General features: G+C 46.3%; 1 non-coding gene across 1 annotated transcript; it reads right to left on the minus strand.

Moving 5' to 3' along the window:
* Positions 1-12,719: 12,719 nt before the first annotated feature.
* Positions 12,720-12,792, minus strand: Trnaa-cgc (transfer RNA alanine (anticodon CGC)). Its single transcript has one exon. It is a non-coding gene; the product is annotated as a tRNA-Ala (tRNA).
* Between the last annotated feature and the right edge of the window lie 3,477 nt (positions 12,793-16,269).

A 16,269-nucleotide genomic window follows, 5' to 3' on the forward strand; every position in this document is an offset into this window, starting at 1 on the left:
AAGTTGTTAACACTCTTTATTCTTATTTAGGAAGACGACAGTTCAAATCTGTGTCCAGCCATCCAGATCCAGGTTTTTCGTTGTTTCTCTAAATCGTCCAAGGCCATGGCTGATTTCCTTCTCAGTCCCTACAATAATAATAATAACAATAATAATAATAATAGTAAATGTAAATGTCGTGTGACTAGGGCCTGCTGTCGGGTGGGTGAACCCTTCGCCGGGTGCAAGTCCTTCGACTTGACGCCATTTCGGTGACTTGCGAGTCGATGGGGACGAAATGATGATGATTAGGATAACACAACACCCAGCACCTGAGTGGAGAAAATCTCCGAGCCACCTGGGAATCGAACCCGGACCCTTAGGATTGACATTCTGTTGCGCTGGCCATTTTTTTTAACTGTGTTAGAAACACGAAGAGGAAACAAAATGTTTTGGTACTCTTTTTTATCGGTACGCGAACCTACAATATTTGACATGGTAGGTTTTTTTGTCTACGATGTCCACGTTTTGACAAATAGTGGCTAATTATAAATTATTTAAATAAGGAAATGAATAAAATTGGAAATTTTCAAATGAAAATGACATGATGACATCGGTGATAGTACAAATGGAAAAGAAATATGCTCCTCTAGCAATGAAATGAAGTTCAAGCCGTGGCCGACACTGATCAATACCCGACAGTCGATAGAGCAATAGAGCCATCTATCGACCCGTTCTCCAGACGTTGGCATAAGACTGGGTCATCTTCTCGAAAATAACTAAGGTTCCGTTAAGTGTGAACCATGTCTGTCCCGGCTTACTTCGTCTATCTCATCTCTCAGCCGTCACACCCAATCTGGCCGGCAGGTCGGTAAATGCCCGCCGCACATAACTAGCGAAGTCTTGCCTATATTTATTATCCTGTTGCGGCTTCGCGTGTCCATCCAGGAAAAAATGCCAAAAATCCATTATGTCGTTTTTCCGATTCGTTGTAGACGTTGCCCACAAACATTACCCGTACCCATGTCTCTGCATTTGTTTTATGGACTGGAAAATGAGATTCTTGGGGGAAAAGGAAGGTGTGCGATGAAACTGTGTGAGGAGCGATGCGTAACAGGAACGCCAGTTCTGTGGTGCCAAGTGTCACACCGATCCGCCCCACTACATGCTAAACGATGTTCATCAGTGTCCACTGTTGCACAGCTTAAACATAATGGCGTGTCTGCCAAATGAATCGCATGCCGCCGTTGGTTCGTACCGAACTTCCTATTTAGCATCACATACCATGTTGAGCGTACCGACGTTGGGAGGTAAGCTTTCCGTATAAGGCGCCATATCTGTAGCCAGTTATTGGCTGGGTACTTCTTTTCCAGGGTATTCCTGAGGCACCAGTGCAGTAATATTTGGTACACATATCACCCCGTCCGTAGTCGTGTTATTGGGAACGCTTCTATGACATAGCTAAGCTCCAAAAAGAAATATTTGAAAAGTGACACCTTCGGTGAAATATGGCCCACATTGCCTGGGGGCACCAATGAAGTGGGCGCCAGTGCATCGGCCAACACACCCGAAATACTGCGAAACTTACCCCGCTACTGTCGAAAAACCGTACTAACGAATAGCGCCCGTGCCTTTTCATATACGCTCACCAGACCAAGTGCACCCTCTGCAGGTGGGAGCTTAATTGTTGTGATCTTAAACAGGTGTCCCACACTCACGTGAGTTCCGAAAATTGCTTGTACCCGCATTGCCATTGGGCGCGTTAAAGGCAGGACATGCGCTGCGTAAGTGAGTCTCGGTGCTAGGAATACGTTAACATAGGCCGCCCTCTGTATCATATCCAACGCTCTTCATTTCTGTAACAGCACCATTTCCTGCATCAGCTTCATTATGCGTCGGTAGTTATCTGCTACTGTCCGCTGCACATCTGAGTGGAACGTGACGGCTAAAAATTTTATGGTGTTAACTAAGATGAGCGGGCCTTCCTCCCCCAGTCGTAATCCTCGACCGACATGCATGTGGAGTGACTTCTGTAGATTAAGCACGTTTCCCGCCGGCATCCCGTATCGCTGTATCCATGCCAACGCCGTACGTACTACGTCGCCTGCCCGTGCCAGCAGCATCACATCGTTAGCATAAGCGCGGCAATGAAAGGAAAGCTGTGGAAACGGAACTTCCTCTAGCTGTCTTCAGAGACCATATAGGCAGGGTTCCAACGCCATCGCATTCAAAAATATCGAAAGGGGGTAACCTTGACGAATTGACCGTGAAATGACAATGCCATAAGTGGCCCGCCCATTTACTGAGACCTAGGATCGCACGCTATGTAACAGCCACATGATAACTAGAATCATGGCCTGATGGTTTACCAAACTGCCGATCACGAGCTGCAAAAAGATATGATCCACCCTGTCAAACGAACGATCGAAGTCAATAGAGATTAGTGTTCCACGCAGTCGGCACGCCGCTGCTGATGTGACGATATATCGGTAATCATCAAGCGCCGTATGGACATACTCTGGCCGCCGAGGCATGGTTTATCTGTGAGGAGTCTATGAGAAATTGAAGACTTCAGGCGAGCCCCAAGGATACGAGTGGAAATCTTGTAGTCGCAGTTTAGGAGGGTTAGTGGTCTATAATCTACTGGCCTTCGGCTACCGAATGGTTTGGGTACTAGGATGATGATACTCTCCGTTAATTCGACATGTATCTCAGTCTGCGCTAACAGGAGTTCGTTATACATCTGAATCCACGTCTGTTCCATGAGGTATGCAAAGGCGCGGTAAAATTCAATTACAAATGTCCTGAAGACGTGTTCGGAACTCCCCTCGCAATTGTGTCTGTCAGCTCGTCCTCCGTTAACGCTGTGATGAAAGTCTCTGTATCCAGTGGTAGTCCTCTGTCTGGAATTTCGGAGATGACATCATTTAGTATCTTGTGGTTCACCTGTACAGGTCCACATAAGTGGCGGGAGTAGTCGGAAAACACATGCGCAATGTCACGTTGGGTCACAAAATACTGGCCAGTTTCAGAGTTTACTTCCCTGATCAATGTACTTCGACTTCGTTGGCGTTCACGTACTACGTGGTCCATTGAGGGGGCTTCGGCAGCAACTGTGTCCGTCAATCTCGCCCATATCATTCTTAATCTCGTCAGCTGTAATAACTTGGCTTATATCCTGCGCATGGCTGTGTGCCTTTCCGGCAATGGTTGTTGGGTCATCAACTCCCTCTGAGCTGTAAGATAAAAATCCACCGTAGCGCTGTTCCACTGTGATTTGTCCTGCCCGTATCGTATCAACGTTCTCTGTAACGTTGGTTTTGCTCATTTGATCCACCACTGGAGGACCGAGGTGTATGCCCGTAGGCGGCGAACGCAGGTCACCCAGACCTCCTCTATCGACCGGCGACATGCTGCGTCATGTAAAAGTGCTTTATTAATCTCCCTGTTACCCTTACTCCACCATATATTCTGCCACGTTAGTGAAATCGTACAGACGTACGCCATATGATCCGTAAAAGCCAGATTTAGGCATCCAGTATCGCCATCCGTAGAGCGCGCGTCACTTACACTATCAAGCCTACTCAACGAGTGTCTCGTTACATAACTGTAACCCGTTCTAGCGCCATGCTGCAGTTCCCAGGTATTCAGAAGCCCAATCTCGGTTATCAAAGGGTGCAATTCCATGCATGGCACATAATGGGGTACTTGGTCCTTTTGGGAAACGACACAATTAAAGTCGCCGCCTACTACATAATTGTCATATCGGCCGCCCTTTCTCTTCTTTTTGTGGAGCCAGACGGCGCGTATAAATTGATGAAACGAACGCCGTCCACAGTGATCACCATTACACGTGCCTAAGGAAGAGACATTTCCTCCACTCCTATTCCTTTCACAATGAGGGTCGCCATACCACTCTCATCGTGCACTGGATGATGTGCGTCGTAGCCGTAGAACTCCGGTGGCTATGTGAATCACACTTCTTGTAGGAGTACAATATCTACGACTGCGGCGTGTAACATATCTTTCAGCATTTGAATTTTAAGTGGTGTCCGAATGCCTTTAATGTTGATCGTTGCAATGCGGTACGCATGGCGTGTGTTCATCAGTTGGAGGAGGGTGTCTTTAAGAGTTGGTGTTGAAAACCGAACTGCTGTCCGTTATCGGTACCCCGATACTCCTTACCACACAAAGTTGTTCAACATTCCCCAGTCCCTCCCCGCGCATGGCCAGGACTATCCATAACACCATCTCTTGATGACACCCCCTACACACACCAAAACAAACAGGCCACAAAGAGACCAACAGGAACAGCTCTGCAGCCGCCATCACACAAGCACCAAACACGGCCGCTACGCAGAACCAATCAACACGGGCTGGATTCCCACCGGCCATCATACGAAATTACGGTCGTCCACGCATTTCATGGGGACCACGCCTCACTGTACATGGCAAACAGGACAGATTACACAAACCTCGTTAGTTTTCTCAGAGCTAACGGAATTGAGCACATCACGTACAGGACCCCAGATGAGAAGACACAGTAATATATGATAAAAGGCGTTGACATTACAACACCAAACGACACCGTCAAAGACGAGCTTTGTGCACTAGGCTGGGACTGCGTGAGCGTGAGCCGAATGCACGGGTTCCGAACACGTCAACCACAGCCAAACTGCATTGTCGAGCTGGCCGACACGGCCTCCTCGCGCGATATTCTGAAGCTGCAACTGCTGCTTCATATGGTCGTGAGCCACGGCGCGTCCCCCAACAATGTCACCAGCGCTTCCCGCACGCTGGCCGACGCTGCGGCATGGCGCCGCGCTGCAGAAAATGTGGTAGGAGCCACATGGCACAACACTGTAAACTCAGACCCACAGACCCATGAAAGTGCGCCAACTGTGGCGAAGCCCATGTGGCCTACTATAAGGGGTGCACAGCATACCTCCAGGCTCTATGGTGGAAAAGCAACAAAAACACCACCGCTATCACCCACACAGCTCTAAGCCTCTCCCCCCCCCCTACCCCCTCCCGCGACCGGTAAGGAGCGGAGTCTCGTTTGCTGGTGTAGTTAGTGGAAGGGGACGGGCCACGGACGCGCAGAGCCCGGAAAACACAGCCAATACATCCCCAGGAGCAGGAACACGGACGATGCAGACAACACAAGAAACAGCACCGGCACCGGAAACCACCACACATCCAACCCTAAACAACACAGAGCCAACGCCTGATACCACTGACGCTGACACACACGAAAACACAGAAAACGCATCTACACAGGGAAACCCGAGACCCCAGTGCAGGAGGAGGAGAAGAAACAAAAATCCCAGGAATAACACGGGCTCATCAGAACAACCACACCAGCAACAGAACGCCAATACAAGGGAACACAACCTGGACAGACAGACCAGTACACCCACGACACACCCACTCACCACAAATGCAGCACAGGCGAACTGCTGTCTGTTATTGGTGCCCCCTTCATTCCTCACCACACAAAGTTTTTCATCAATCCCCGGTCCCTCCCGGTGCATGGCCCGGACTATCCTCAATCGCCGCTCCCGTATCTTCATCCTGCTCCTGTTGGTACCTTTCCTGCGTCCAGTCCCCCCAGCATATATCCAAGCCGGTGGAAGGATGGCAGACAGCGGTGTCACCGCTCTGATATTTGACAATTCTCATCTCCACTTCTGCCTTCCAGTCACCATAAGGAGAATTCAAGTTACCGCAGTTGTGTTACTCCTGTACCTTCATCTCAATATCTGTTGAATCCACTGGTCGGAGGTCGTTACTATCGTTGTCTACTGTCCTTTCGGGAAAGTGTTGATATACTATCACCGTAGATATGCTACAACTTATATTCAAGTGAAATTGGCGGCAAACACCTATTCGTCAGGACTACAATCTGATGTAGCTTTTCCGTTATTTTTGTGAGTCAAATAAGACCATTTCCAGAACATTTCTACAATTAAGTTTTAAAACGGTTATCTTACCTCATATTTGTGTTGTTTAAGTCATGGCTCATTTACTATTACCCCATTCTTTTCGAGATGTTGGTCACTCTAATCTCTCTTACTTCTGGGAAATCATGTCTTCCCAGTTAATAAGGGAATGTTCCCATAATAACAGGATGAAGTCAGTTTCTCTCTTTGCACACTCTGGCTGCACTTCCGTGTAGGTCTCACTCCACAGAAAAAATATCTCACCAATCTGATAACATTCTCTGTGTAAAAGGAAGTATCTTGCAGCACCACATTCACAGTGTTACCACAATTTTAGCCGTAGTTTCATGACAAAGTAAAGAACACCATTGAGAGTAATTAGACCTACTTTTAATGGTTGCTCATCCAGGTTTTATGTTAAGACGATTTCGCTGCTTATTTAATAAACTCTTGCTTTCGTGAAGGTCAGAGATCAGCTGAAACTCATCGATAGATTTCAGATATGGTACGTTATAAATCTATGTACAGTATTTTATGAATCTTACACAGATGTAGATCGTGTTGAAAACTAATCTGTGGGCAAGCCAAGGCTATGGTGATGCCTTTATTGTGCTGTCGAGCTTGGGGTGATTATTTTCATTAGTTACCTATCATATTCACGAGTAATGTACCGAAATTAAAAAAAATTCAATAAGAAACACTAAGCGAAGGCATCGAGAGTGCCACTTCCAAGGAACAAAATTAATACAATACGTGCAACAGTTTCATGAAAGTATTTGAAATACATCGCGACTGCTTACAAAATGGTTCAAATGGCTCTGAGCACTACGGGACATAACGTCTGAGGTCATCAGTCCCCTAGAACTTAGAACGACTTAAACCTAACTAACCTAAGGACATCACACACATCCATGCCCGAGGCAGGATTCGAACCTGCGACAGTAGCGGTCGCGCGGTTCCAGACTGTAGCGCCTAGAACCGCATGGCCACTGCAGCCAGCGACTGCTTACATTTCCAAATGAAATCTCCCTGAGGTTAGAAGAGCCAGCTTTTAATTTGTAGTCCTATTTATGCATGTTTTTCGGACGCGATCTTCCGTCTTCTTGTATGGGGCCTACAGCTTTACTCCTCGGTACAGCTTTTGTGGCTGAACTCTAGTGAGACGTAGTTTATGGGAGGCCTTTTGGTGAAGCGAGATAAGCAGTTAGGGCGCAGTACCAATGCATTATCGAAGGATATTGCTTTGTATATTCATCGAAGTATTGTTGCTGTCAATCTGTGTTTACCAAAAAAAAGTTTACTATTACCGATAACCACGAAAACACTAAAAAATTTCTTGAAAATCTCATATTTATCAAGGAGCAAAGTACACTTCTTCAGTGAATGAAATTTTCCATTCCTTAGAACCGAGATTTTTATTACTGAAATGAGATTTTGTGATAATTTCTAGAGTGCTATTATACTGAAAGAGCATAATATATGTATTCATACAACTCGAGTCCCCATATCTCAAGCACGTAACTCTTGTGATGACTCAGCGAAACGTCATATGGAGAGCACGCCAAAAACTGGAGTCCCGTCCACAACGATCACAGCTTTTATTATTATTGTTATTATTATTATTATTATGTCCGCCCCCGGTAGCTGAGTGGTCAGTCTGCGTCAGGCAGTGACACAGTGCGGACCGTGTTGCCCTCCGGCCGCACTGCGGGGCGTTCTCCTGTTTTTTTACGCCGGAGCAGCTTCGCGTTTGCGGTGTTTTGAGTCCAGAACTCGTAAATAAAAACGATTCTGAAGTTCTGTTCTGTGAGAAAACTATACGCGACCAAAGGCACACGAGATTGAACGTTTTTTATGAGAAGAAGTTAAATACGAACCACGGGAAATGGTGGGAATCCATTTATCAATCGATTCAAGCGTCGTCTTTGTCAAGCTTGTTGACGAGGCTGCCTGTGAAAGACTTCCCCAACGATCACCGAACGGATATTATTTTATGCCATGCCGACGGGAATGTTCGTGCGGTTAGAGTAGACCACGAGGGAATGGTGATACGCACCATACGGGTCTTCGAGCTTCCTTTTGAGGTCCCGTCTGAACTTGTGATCGACGCCTTTCAACCATACGGTACAGTTCTTTCCCATGTGGACGAAAACTGGGCGAATTTTACCACATAACACGTCCTAAATGGGGTGAGACAAGTACGGATAGAAGTAAGAACGCACGTCTCCTCTTATTTGTATTAAGGGGCTTGTCGAGAGACTATGATATTATGATGGACAACCTCACACTTGCTCGGGGTGCGGGACAGTAGGCCACGTCCGCTCGTAATGCCTCCAGCGTCGTTTAGTGCAAACTCCGCGGGATGACGTTGAGGCGCCACAACAGATGATTGTATTACCGATGACCTTTGTGGAGCCCCTGATAGAAGAAATGAGGGAGAATTCCGACGGGAGCCAGCAGCTGCACACAACAAAGAACATGGACACCAACGGATTGGGACTCCGACCACCGGTTCCACCGCAGCAGACACAAGACCGCATACTAGAGATGCAGCTGAAAGTCGCTCCAGGCTCAACCGTGGTGGCTGCCAGTGCTTTCACCGAGAGCGTGATAGAGCAGGCCCAAGACGGAGGATACGCTATCCAAACAGCCGACGCGGAAGCACGACAACGGAAACAGCGTTCGGCGAAGAGAAGAAAGAAGCGACGAGTGGTATCTGCTGACGATAGCTATAGTCCCGAGGGGACAGTAGCATTTTGTGCAACATTTCTATGGTGTACGCACATTGACGTATGTTAGTCATTTACGCACATCATGCGGGAATTAAGCTCTGTTCACTGAAGAAAGCATCAAGAAGGTCGGTGCATAATACGTAGTAAATTCTCTTCCCTCAATAAAAACATCATATGTGATCAATAATTAACCAGTGATTCTTCAATTTCTTGTTCGAACAATTCACGGGTGTGCTGCCGGTCCAAAGTGTACAGCGGTCACAATATTTCGGCGATCAGAGATGTCGCCATCGTCTGGTGCGCTGACGAACTGAGCTCCTGATGGCGGGCGGCCGTATTAATCGCCGAAGATGTATCGCAACATGAAGAAATTCGACAAGCTGCGCCACCGAAGGAGTCGTTAGCTGAGTGCACTTGCTTTTCTGAAGATATGTCGTACTGATCAGGTTGTGCAAAGTTTACTAATGTCACGCATCACATCGATTCTGCAGTAGCTAAGAGAATTATGAAGCGTGGTAGCCTCCCCTTGGTTTGTAAGAGGGTACACTTTACCAGACACAGCCAAGAGTACAGCTCTCAGGAACTACGTCAACTATATCTACAACCAGCCAATCATTTTAATTTCGGGACCTGGGACTGGACTGATGGTGTAGCCTGGGTGACCGACGATTATGCACGTAAGACGACCTCGAGACGTCAGATACCTAAACTCCCTCGTCTCTCTGACAAACCCTCGCTGGAGGCCCCACGCAAGACGGTCATCAATATCACGGACATTAAGCTGACTGCGGATACAGTTCTGCAGAAGGGACTTAATTTAGCTCCCACACCCACGTTCACGCCGGTTGAGGACATTGTCAGTGCGGTTGAACAGGTTGCTGCGCGACTACCACCTGAAGCAGCTGAAGAAGTACGCCGGGAAACCTGCCGTGATCTGACGAGAACTAAACCAATAAAGTTGAATTTTACCAGCAGGGAGAGGGTAGCCATACGAGACCTGAGACAGAGCCCTGAGAAGGTGGAGAACAGGACTAGACCTCATCTCAAGGACGCAGATTTACCAGAGGGTGTCGCCGAGAAATTGTCACCTCGAGGACCTGGACCGCCAAGACTGTATGGACTCCCTGAAGTCAACAAAGAACGGGTGCCGTTGCGCCCAATTGTCAGCAACATTAGGGCACCTACATATTTGTTGGCCAAATACCTGGCAGAATTACTAAGCCCTTATGTGCGTAAATGCCCTCATCACGTTCGTAATCCTATGCATTCCGTAAAACGTCAGGACAACTTCAAGCTGAAAGACTCATATATCCTGGTGAGTTTTGGCGTTGTTTTATTGTTCACCAGGGTGCCTCGTCGAGAGTCGGTTGAGCTCATTGAACAGAAATTTGACGAGAAGACGACCGATGTTTCAAGCACGTTCTGACCTCCAAATATTTTCTCTTTAATGGAGAATACTATGAAGAAACCGAAGGAGTCACAATGGGGAGTCCACTCTCGCCTGCGGTAGCGAATTTCTATATGGAGTACTCCGAGGAGGAAGCTTTGGCGTCATCCAGATGGAAACCTACTTGTTTTCTACGTTATGTGGATGATACGTTCGTGATCTGGCCCGATAGCAGGGATAAGCTCCTGGACTTCCTTTCACGCCTTAACTCCATACATCTGAACTTCAAATTCACTAAGGAGATCTAAGCAGAAGGAAGCTTACCATTCCTGGACGTTATGGTAAAAAAAGAGCGGATGGCACCCTGGACCACAAGTGTACAGGAAGAAAACGCACACCGACTTGCTGATAGCTGCCACGAACCTACGCAGAGGAATTGGGTGCTAAACACTAGTGCACAGGGTGCGCACCATCTCTGACGCAGAGTGTCTTCCCCAAGAGCTGCAACACCTCAAAACTGTATTCCGGAAAAACGGGTACTCGGAATGGCACATCAGACGCACTCTCCGCCCCACGTCTACAGTAGAGCGTGTGGAGATGGAAGAAGTCACGGAGAAAGAATAGCCACTGCACATATACCGTATACTGGCGCACTATCGGGAAAATACTGAGAAAATTGAGGAAACACGGAGCCCACCAAATAAAACAAGAGCATTATTGGGAAGTGTCAAAGACGATCTCGATTTGCGAAAGGCTGGTATATACCAGATTCCGTGTCAATGTGGGAAGACTTATATTGGACAGACAGTGCGCACCATCGAAGATCGTTGCCGAGAACATTAGAGGGACACTCGACTTGGGTACCCCAACAAGTCAGCACTGTTTGTCCGAAAATCACAAAATGGGTTAACAACATACCAGGATCTTGGCACAGACATCTAAATACTGGGGCAGCGTCGTTAGAGAGGGTATCGAAATTCGTACCTGGGACTGACTCATCAACCGATATTGCGGCTACAACCTCAGCAGGGCATGGGAACCAGCATTGTGTCTAATTAAAAAGACGTTGAGCGAAGAAAATGAACGGGCGACTAGGGCGGACGAGGAAATTACGCAGAAGCCACCACAGACGCCGATATCAGCATCTCAGCGACCGCTGACGCGCGGGAGCGGAGCGCGGAGAGAACGCCTCGCGAGGGGAGGGGATTTGTGCGCGTTGGACACCATAGACCGGGAGTACACCAGTGAACTGTTCGAGGAATAATTGACAATGTTTGTGTCAAACACTCAGGGGCCATCGTTGGATGCGTGGGAATATAATATGTGCCAATATCAGTATATAATCCAACAATTCATCCAGTGGAAGAATATACAAAGGAAATAGTAGATCGATGCAGAAATTACTGTTTCAGAAAGAGAACAGTTCGATTTATTTCATGCTCAGTTTATAGAAAGCATCAGGCGTCAAACGAAAAGAAAACTGAAAATGTTTGGTAAGATCTTAAGGGACCGAACTGCTTAGGTCATCGGTCCCTAAGCGTACACAGTACTTAAACTAACTTACGCTATGGACAACACACACACTCATGCCAGAGGGAGAAGTCGAACCTCCGACGGGAGTGGGGGGGGGGGGGGGGGGGGAGGGAACGGCGCGGACCGTGACAAGACGCCTGAGACTGCGCTGCTACCCGGCGCGGCCATCAAAAGAAGTTCTGTCATTTGATACATTATTAAATAAAACATCTACAGACATTTCCATTCTTACCCACAAGTCTATACACCTCAGGGTACTGGGCTCAAGTTCCCCGTGAGATCATATCGCTACTTGCGTTGAATAAGCATTGCATCAGTTACAACTATAGGAATTGCAGCCCTTACTCATATATCACTTTGAATGTCTAACGACGAGAGTACTGAAGTACAATGTGAACCATTTATGAGAGCTGGAAATGTAGATGAATCACACAAAAGATGAGTAATTTGTTGGAATAATGCAACCATCAAGTTCTATACATGAATGATTCATGAATGCTTGAGATTTTAATTTTGAATGGAAGATAAGTTATCTCCAGTTGTGATGGACATGTAGTGGGAAATGACTTGTAGTCAGCAAAACGGTTTGAAAGATTTAGAAGTATCAATTTTTTTTTACATAGAGGACAATGTTGATCATAAAAGATGAAAAGAATTAGGATTTACTGCACAAAAATATTGTATAAAATATTATTATTAATGCTTGCAGCGATCATTAATGTGCATCCCTTCACTTCTGTGTATGAGGTAATAGCTTGTGGAATAAGAACAACGGATTTTCTTTTTATCTTAATTTTCTTGAAAGAGATAGTGAGTGAGGGAACTGTGACAGTACAACCTTATTTCACCGTCATCCTAAGTAATCATATGTTGGATTATAACTGTGGTGCAGTTATGTTCTCACAGCCAGACTATTCATTCATCGTAAACGCTTGGTGGCGGTGTTGTTCGGTCTCAGCTGTAATTGGTGGTGGTGGTGGTGGTAGTTAGTGTTTAACGTCCCGTCGACAACGAGGTCATTAGAGACGGAGTGCAAGCTCGGGTTAGGGAAGGATTGGGAAGGAAATCGGCCGTGCCCTTTCAAAGGAACCATCCCGGCATTTGCCTGAAACGATTTGGGGAAATCACGGAAAACCTAAATCAGGATGGCCGAAGACGGGATTGAACCGTCGTCCTCCCGAATGCGAGTCCAGTGCGCTAACCACTGCGCCACCTCGCTCGGTCAGCTGTAATTAACGCACACTGAAGCATACACATGCACACACACACACACACACACACACACACACACACAGAGAGAGAGAGAGAGAGAGAGAGAGAGAGAGAGAGAGAGAGAGAGAGAGAGGGCTGTAATATACATGTAAATATATACCAATTCTTTTAACTTCTTATCCTCATCTCTCTTTAAGAAGTCTCTCGTTAACCAGTACTTTTGGTGCCTGCCAGAAACAGTGAAATAATCATCAGGGAAGGCGGAAATGAAATGAAGCTTCGCCGTTTGGTAAGGTATCTGATGTTATTTCAGTGATAACAGTAACAAGTCATATCTACAAAGAACTTAGCAGAAACACGTTGCACTCACTCTAGCATGTACTCACTGGATTAGCTAGGATGCGATAAATCCGTTCTGTCTTCTCATGTGGCATGCTGGACCACCCAACAACTGAAGCTAGTCTTCGATATCCTCGGTATTAGCAGTGGAACAGATTTGACGACCGAGCTGGTCCCAAACATATTCTATTGGAGACAGATCTGGGATATTGTTGGTAACTGAAGCATGTGGGCTATTCGGAAAGTAAGGAACGACTGGTCCTGAAATGGAAACCACAATGATAATCCGATGAAGCTCTGCACAGATGTGTTGGGAAGTGTCTCTGGTACTCCCATGGATAGCGTTAGGTCGCTCTTCTCAGTTCTGAGAGCTCAGTGAATACATAAAGGAGCCTAGGAAATAATGTCTCCCGCCAAGTAAGAGTGCCTAAAACTTTCATGCGTGTCACGTAAAGTAACTGTCATGTAGTTCCTTCTTCATGACAGTATGACAGTTCCTGGCCCCAACTGCAGAGGCCAGGACTTTCCTACAGCGTTTTCGATGGAATGTTTTTGATCACCTATCTTACAGCCCGGAATTCGCTCTCTCTGAGTTTCATCTCTGCTCAGATGAACCGTTGGCTATGAAGATAACATTTGGTACAGACAACTAGCTGCAGTTCAGCGTAGAAAAGTGTCACAAAGCCTTTTGTGGAGAGGGTATTGGAAAGTTAGTACAACACTACGACTGATGTCTAAGTCGGTGCGGCGACTATGTACAGAAGTAGCTGGAAGGTGTAGCTAAATTTGCAAACAAAACAGTTTTGATTTTCACTCTGGTTTCCATTTCGCTACCACTCGTTCCCTACTTTCCGAAGAACCTCATATTTCAGAATCATGCAGACAGTTGGTAGAGACATTTGCCATCTGGGGGCGGGCATTGTTCTGTTGAGAAATGGCATTACGATACTGTCTCATGACGGGTAACAAATGAGGACTGAGGATATCTGTGATGTTCGGTTATACAGTCAGTGCTCCCTCAGTCATTACCGGCTGATGCTTGAAGTCATGGCTCCCCACACCATGACGGCAAATGTAACTTTGATGTACCTCTCCAAAATGTTGGAAGAATCCAACCTCACCGCAGGTCCCCACCGTTCTCGCCTACATTCGTCTTCCGATTTAGGGCAGAACTGCGAATCACCTTGAATATAATGCGATGCATCTCATTATCATTCCATGCTTCCCGATCACGGCACCAATCGAAACGCCGCCCTTTGTGTTGGGATGTTAATGGCACCGTACGGATGGGACAGTAATTCCCGAGTCCAGCTGCTTCTAGTCTGCGACCAATAGTGTGAGATGACACAGAAGTAGCAGGTAGTTCATTATTTGTTCTCGAGTGGCAGTTACAGATGAGAAGTGTTTGGTGCACAATACGACGTTCCTCCACTGTCGTGGTCAGACGTGGGAACCAGAACTTTGCAGAAGGCTATGCCTGCCCTCAAATTCCCTTACAGTCCAACAATGGGCCACTGTCGCACCCAAAGGCCCAGCACATCTGGATGTAGCACGATTCGACAAGCTAGCCAAATATATACCCATAATGAGGCCCCTTTCAAGCTCTTACATGTGTTGATAATGCTGTGTCACCTTAGTATGTTGTATGTCCGTGTCTTTCACAGTGGCCACTCAACTCGCCTTACATAACATACCACGCCTGGTAACAACATTAAACACAAGTAACACTATTGCACTCCGGTGGCCGTTCTAGAAGTCACAGATAAATGCCGCTCTAGTCATTTACGTACTCGTCGATGGTGTGTACTTCTATGAAGTTACATTGACATCCGATCATTTGTACTAAGTCGTTCACTTTTTTATCAACATTATAAGCGACGGACATGATACTGTATGTTTTCACGTAATGGGACATCGGCTAAGAAGTGATTGTAGCACTTGAATTTTCGAGGGTAATTTGTGTCAACAGATTTATTAGAAGATGATCCGTAGCAGAGGCGTGTTGGTTAGATCGTTTCTGTGCTGGAGCACTCAAACTAAACTGCTCTTTGCTGGGCAGAGGCAAGGTCATGTTGAACAGACTGCAGCAATGTGATAACAGTTTCCTCACCCTGTATATTGATATTAGAATGCCACTATTAAAGCAATGCCAAAAAATAAACACATAAATACTTTTTTTTGCACTTTCTCGAAAAAAAGGGAAAGTGAGGTGATGTTGTCAACATCACTTCTCTGATGGGTGAACCTCCATTTTTTATTACATATTCGAGTAGTACGTAAAGAAATATGAATGTATTAGTTAGACCACTTTTTTGGCTTTGTGACAGTTTGCGCTGTAGTAGTCACCAACGTATAAAAACGTGGTATCATGTAACATTCCACCAGTACAGACGGTATTTGCTTCGTGATACATTACTGGTGATAGAACTGACCGTTTACCAATTGCGGAAAAGGTAGATATCGTGTTGATGTATGGCTATTGTGATCAAAATTCCCAACGAGCTATTTAAGGAAACTGGAAGTGTTCAGCCACATGTGAAACGTCAACCACGACCTGCAACAAATGATGATGCCCAAGTAGGTGTCTTAGTTGCTGTCGTGGCTAATCCGCACGTCAGTAGCAGACGATGACAGATTTTTTGCAAGCGTTCTATTTAGCGACGAAGCGTCATTCACCAACAGTGATAACGTAAACCGTCATAATATGCACTACTGGGCAACGGAAAAGCCACGATGGCTGCGACAAGTGGAACATCAGCGACCTTGATGGGCTAATGTATGGTGCGGCATTATGATAATTGGCCCCCATTTTATCTATGGCAATCTAAATGGTGCAATAAATGCTGATTTTCTACGTAATGTTCTACCGGTATTACTACAAGATGATTTACTGCATGACAGAATGGCGATGTACTTCGAACATGATTGATGTCCGACACATAGCTCACTTGCGGTTGAAGCGGTATTGAATAGCATATTTCATGACAGGTTGATTGGTCGTCGAAGCACCATACCATGGCCCTCACTTTCACCGGATCTGATGTCCTCTGATTTCTTTCTGTGGGGAAAGTTGAAGGATTTTTGCCATCGTGATCCACCGACAACGCCTGACAATATGCGTCAACGCATTTTCAATGCATATGCT

This window comes from Schistocerca gregaria, chromosome X (genome assembly GCF_023897955.1).
Source record: "Schistocerca gregaria isolate iqSchGreg1 chromosome X, iqSchGreg1.2, whole genome shotgun sequence".
NCBI classification, from domain to species: domain Eukaryota; kingdom Metazoa; phylum Arthropoda; class Insecta; order Orthoptera; family Acrididae; genus Schistocerca; species Schistocerca gregaria.